Raw genomic sequence first — 6,076 nt, 5'->3', positions numbered from 1 at the left:
GAGGCAGTGTCTCACTCTGTTGCCCTGGCTAGAATACAGTGGTATGATCTTGGCTCATTACAACCTCTGCCTCCTAGGTTCAAGCGATTCTCCTGCCTCAGGCTCCCCAGTTACTGGCACGACAGGTGCCCACCACCATACCCAACTTATTTTTGTATTTTTAGTAGAGATGGGGTTTCACCATGTTGGTCAGACTGGTCTTGAATTCCTGACCTCAGGTGATCTGCCCACCTTGGCCTCCCAAAGTGCTGAGATTATAGGCATAAGCCACTGTGCCCAGCCTTGGTGTCATGTCTTTAAAGTTGTCACTACCTTCTAAAGTTTGTAAAGGCTAAAGCTCCACAGACTTTCAAGTATTACATTAAAAACATTGTGTATATAAAAATCCCAGTTTCACCTGGTTTCACATGGCTAATAACATCTGACTCAACTCTTAGTGTTTTCCTCAACATAAGCATGCTATTCTTAACCACAGAAAAATTATAATAATTATACAAGTGAAGGTTTTGTATGTTTGTTTATTATGGCATCCACTCAATAATCCATGTTCCCCTTGAGAATCTTCTGTAAGAAGTTTTAGTTTAAAAAATTGCAGGAACAAGCTTCTCAATGGTCTAATTAGAAATATTAGCAATCCTAGACCTCAAAGCAAAACAAACAAATGAACAAAATTCTTCCTCTTTTGCTAATCACAAAATACAGAGAACTCTGTTTTCTTTCTCTTCTACCACTTCCAGCCAACCCACACCACTAGTTAATATCTGTTCCTCTAAATGTATCCCATCCCCCACAAAAAAGAGGAAACTCAAGAAGTTTCTCACTTTTTCTCTGCACTCTACATTAGTATGTAATACTAATTCACATATCTTTAAATCTCCACCATCAGAGAGATTAGGTGATCTAATCTACCCAGACAGGGCATCTGTCATTATTCTTTAATGACTTGACAGAATCTTAACCGATTCTAACAGAGGCAAAAGCTGCAGTCCAAGTTGGTAGCTTCAAGTTTTGTTTTGTTTTCTTTCTGCTTTTTAGAGTCTGAAAAGTCTCTAATCTCCTAAAGATTGCTGAAGATTTTTTTTTTTTTTAGTGGCATCTAGGGTCCTCAGTTAAGCACAATCTTCCTTCTAACATAGGCTTCACATGGTAATCTATTTTTATGAAATTATTTGATAGGCTATGAAATATATTTCTATCTTTACAGAATGTGACCATGGGAAGCAGTTGCAGTCATGACGAGTGAAAGGACAGAGGAACTTAAATCAATGAGATAATGCCATTCCTCCTATCTAGAGTGTGTCACACTGCACTTTCATTTTTCATAAAGTTTTTGGTAGTTAAACATTTCGCTTATCATAGCATTGTAAAGGGGAAGTTCATATATCTAAAAGAACATTCTGTTTTATATAGTTGTGAGGAGCATTCCCACAAACACAGGGGTGGGAAATCAGCTAAGCTGCTTTAATCTCATATTTCAGTGATATTTTTGATAACAGATTTATGGATGAAATGGAGCTACCAGGTAATCTATGTGTCAGAGTTCACTGTGGACTTTATGTTCATACCTGGAGCAAGGATTCCCAGCACCAACATAGCTTTGTATATGTTGTTCATTATCTGTGGCACACCATTTAAGATAAATATTCCTTCTTATTTTTCCCACAATATAATGATAAAAGTAGTGGCCCTTCAGGGAGTCAAGTAGGTATACCTATTTGCTTTGTGTTCTCCTAGTTTGCTTGTGATTCCTCCTAAACCAGAGGATAGCAGGCAATTCATTTAGTTTGCATCTACGTATAGTTTTCTCTTCCCTGAGACTTCACTGGTGTGTCTTCCTGTCTATGTGGCTGTGGTTTTCCATGCACTGTGATACGGCTTTTACTTTCAACTGCTGTATTTAAATCACTGCTCCTTATAACTTCACTTATCATGCAAATGTGAATGGTACTAAGTTGACATCCTTTAAAAAAAAAAAAAAGCCTCAGGAGATGTTTATTCCCCCGTTAGAAAAATCAGCTCTCCAAAGTCAGTACCACATCTGTAAAGTGGATATTTTATTGGATTATTATATGCTACTACTGGATCTCACTGAATGAAGATGTTTTATGCTGTGATGTTAAAATAAAAGCTGAAAAAAGTTCTAATATTTTATATGAATACAAATATATTCATTAGAAAACAACCTTTAATAATATTTTATAGGTGAATGTAATGCATATTTGAAAATTTAATAAAATTTTTAGTATTGGTGTTTGTACAGCACTGTGTAATGAGAAAGTCTATGAACCTGAGTTAAGAGTTCAGAATTTCCCCTCTAATGTGATTATTAGGTCCAGCCAGTAAATCTGTTCCCTGCTAGTCCAGCTCTCCCCAGGCATCAATGATTATTTTTGGCAGCAGGCTGATTCTTCCTTGAGTGCTTCCCTTATCATGAGGACATGATCTGTGATAATTTTTTCATTCTGGGTAGATTAGATCATTCCATATTTTATGTTATTAGGAAATCAGTAACTTGGGAGTCAAGAAATTCTGAACTACAAAAGGCAAATGGATATGTGTCTCAGGATTCATGAGACTGGAGGCAAATGCAGACTTGAACCTTCTATTTCCTTTCGTTATCCTATTTGAAGAGCCCTGGGGTTTTGCTAGTCTAATTTTTCTCTTAATTTTTTTATTTTAAAAATAATCGCCCATTTTGAAATTTATCAAACAATACAGAATTTTAGGTAATAAAGATTTAAAGTTTCAAAAGCTGTCTTTTATAAAATAAACCTTAGTGTTCAAAATTGCTAACCTATTTATTTTCCAGCTTTGTGACAAATGAATTTTTACATATAATATTAGACAGGAATGTTAATTTTGGTTAACATTTGAACTACATGGTGAAAATAGCATGAATTTACTTCTACTGATCCGTATGCATTTTCCTGTTAAGACCTGCGTAGTTCTCTCGCTTATTCCTCTCCTGATTTGTTTACTTACCACTCAGATGTCTGGACCAACGTGGCAAACTTCTGATCTTTGGTGTACCAAATTTAAATAGTAGCAAATATGGGCTGAGACTATTATTTTTCTACAGACAATTTACATGGGGATAATTATTGAACTTTTAAAGACACCTTTTTTTTTTCTTTTGAGACAGGGGGTCTCACTCTACTGCCCAGGCTGCAGTGTAGTGTCGTAGTCACAGCTGACTGCAGCACCAACCTCCTGGACTCAAGCCATCCTCCTGCCTTAGCCTCCCAAATAGCTGGGATTACAAGAGCACACCACTTTGCCCAGCTAATTGTTTTATGTTTATTTTTTATCATTTCTTTTATAGACATAGAGTCTTGCTATGTTGCACAGGTTCATTTTGAACACCAGGGCTCAAGATATCTTCCTGCCTCAGCCTCCCAAAGTGCTGGGATAACAGGCATAAGCCATTGCTCCTGGACACCTGATTAAAATAATTTATTGACACCACATAGTAATGGTCATTGGGAAGTCTTAATAGTAGACACTTTCTCACTGGGAAAGCAGCAATAATGGCTCTTAGAAGGTAGTTGAGTATGGCTCTTAAGATTTTGTTCAGGTTTGGAGTCAGAAAGACCTAGGTTTGAATTCTGGCTCTGAATTTTACCTACCACGTGACTAAATGAGAATTTAACAACCCTCCAGGTTGTCATCCTCATCTGTAAAATGGACATAGGAGTTTCTAACTTGCAGTGTCCTTTTGAAGATTAAATGAGTTAATGTATGTATAAAGCACTTGGCACTGTGTAAGCATAGTAAACATAGAGTAAATTTAAATTACTGTTATATTAGTACCCTGCCCTTCACTACTTTGTTCTATCAGAAGGACTCAGTTTAAAGTAATTTGCTCCTAAACTTATTCTAATTCTTAAAACCACTATTCCTGAGATTGATCATACATATAAGTGGAACTATGTAATTATGTGGATATAATTTAAATGCAACTAGGATCTATGATCTCTTTTCCTTTTTGGGAGTAGGGGGGAGCAGACAGAGTCTCACTCCATCACCCAGTCTGAAGTACAGTAGGCATGACCTCAACCCACTGCAACCTGTGCCTCCTGCGTTCAAGCAATTCTCATATCTCAGCCTCCTGAGTAGCCGGGACTACAGCAATGCACCACCATGCCCAGATAATTTTTGTATTTTCAATAGAGACAGGGTTTCACCATTTTGGCCAGGCTGGTATCGAACTCCTGGCCTCAAGTGATCTGCCCACCTCGGCTTCCCAAAGTGTTGGGATTATAGGCATGAGCCACCGTGCCCAGCAATCTCTAATTCCACTATTAATTTGTGTGTAGGAAGGCTTTTTAGTGGTTCTGTCCACTGTTTCCTACAGGGAGCTTTACTCTAAAATCTCTTACACTTATACAATAAAACCAGCCTTGACTGCTCTGTGCCTAAGCTGAGGACTGAGCCTTCTGGCTCGAGGTTTAGCCAGAAATTACTGAGAGCCAAAATATCATGGCAATATCATTAAGATAACATTTCAGAAGCCATCCAAAGGTATGTTAAAATATCTTTCCAAGCAGCTAATTATCTTGTAGGCCTAATAAGAGATTAGAGATTTTATTCTTCAGGGCGGTAAGGAACACAGATTCTTAAAACCTGTCACCTATTCTATGACTTCTGTAAAAGGAGTAAGTGCTAGTTATGTTTTATTTGAATGGATGTGCTAATTTATAGATGTATGTATGCTTTTGAGTTATGTATCATGTGTATATCTAATTTTCATATTTTTGACACATGGAATCTCATAACTGTTAATGTCAACTTTAAGACACCTGGACAATCACCTAAAATTTAAAAGGCCAAAAACATGAACTCCAGTACTCAAAATTAGTTCAGGTTCTTTTCACAGTATCACGCTCAGATATTTATTATTTTCCCATAAACATTGTTCTCTGATGTAACTTTGAAAGATTCCCCAAATTACAATACATTCATCTACTGGATATTTCTCCAAAGTATCGTGTTTTTTTGCTAATAAGTGGCTCAATTATGATTTTTAAGACCGTTTTCTTACATGAGGAATAATCACGTCTTAGGTATATCTTTGACTCTTGATTTTTCCTATGTTCTGTTATATTTATCAAGAAAACAGTTCAATAAAATGTCATTTCCTTTAGTAACTCATTAGACTTGGACTCTCTGTGGATCAAAGCAAAATGTCAGTGCTGAAACCAGTCTCAATGCCTTTCCCATCCCCAAAAGAATAGTAAATCATAAAGAACAATGAATTATTTATGATAGCACAAAGTAGTTTTTAATAAAATCTACATTTTACTTATATTTGAATAAATTGCCCAGATACTTAATCAGAGGCATTTCTTACAAAGCAAACAAAATAAGCATCCCTTCTATGTTAATAATATATTAATAAGATGTTGGCAAGTTGTTCTAAATCAACAATACAAGCAGAAAAAGGAGTGGGTCAACAGAAATCTAGTTTGGCTCTGTTTTCAATAGATCATACTGTCTTTTGACAAAGGAATAAATAATTACGGGGCCTATCTAATAATATACTCAATCGTTTAAAATTATTGAGTGCTTCCTATATAATAGCCTCCAGGCAAAGTGTTTTATTTGCCTTCTATAATTATGTTTATTTTAACATGAGGAAACAAAAAGAGTTAATTCAGTCTCTAAGTTATCAGCATGCAGATAACTTGTATCCATTTATTGCAAAATTTGTCCCTACACATGTGGATAATTAATTTCGCTTCTGTATCCGTAAGGATCATATGACCATAATGGACTTAAATTCCCATAACCTTTCAACTGCTTGGCTATATCTGTCAAGTCAGGCAGTGCCCTGTGACTCTAACAATGAGTACAAATGATCAGTGCTGGTCTTCCTTTCTTGACGTTATACCAGTAGGGAAGTCAAAGGCACTTCTCTAGAACTGCCTAGGGCAGTTTTTAAAAACATGTATTTGTGAATGTGGCACTGAAGTGTATCTAGAGGAACCCGGATGTGCAGAGTTGGCAATCCAGAGTTTTGTGGTTTTGAGCATTGCTGCTTCTGATTGTCTGTGAGCACGTGCCCCTCTTTAACTTC

The 6,076-nt window shown here is 36.5% G+C and overlaps 1 protein-coding gene across 4 annotated transcripts in view; it reads left to right on the top strand.

The window, feature by feature from the left end:
* Positions 1-6,076, top strand: part of HECW2 (HECT, C2 and WW domain containing E3 ubiquitin protein ligase 2) — a 378,517-nt gene that overhangs the window by 307,696 nt on the left and 64,745 nt on the right. The gene's annotated exons all lie outside the window — the stretch shown is intronic.

Source organism: Cebus imitator, unplaced genomic scaffold (genome assembly GCF_001604975.1).
Source record: "Cebus imitator isolate Cc_AM_T3 unplaced genomic scaffold, Cebus_imitator-1.0 Scaffold113, whole genome shotgun sequence".
Classification (NCBI taxonomy): Eukaryota; Metazoa; Chordata; class Mammalia; order Primates; family Cebidae; genus Cebus; species Cebus imitator.
Note: the sequence above shows the minus strand (reverse complement) of the source record. Positions and strands in the feature narration are given on the sequence as shown.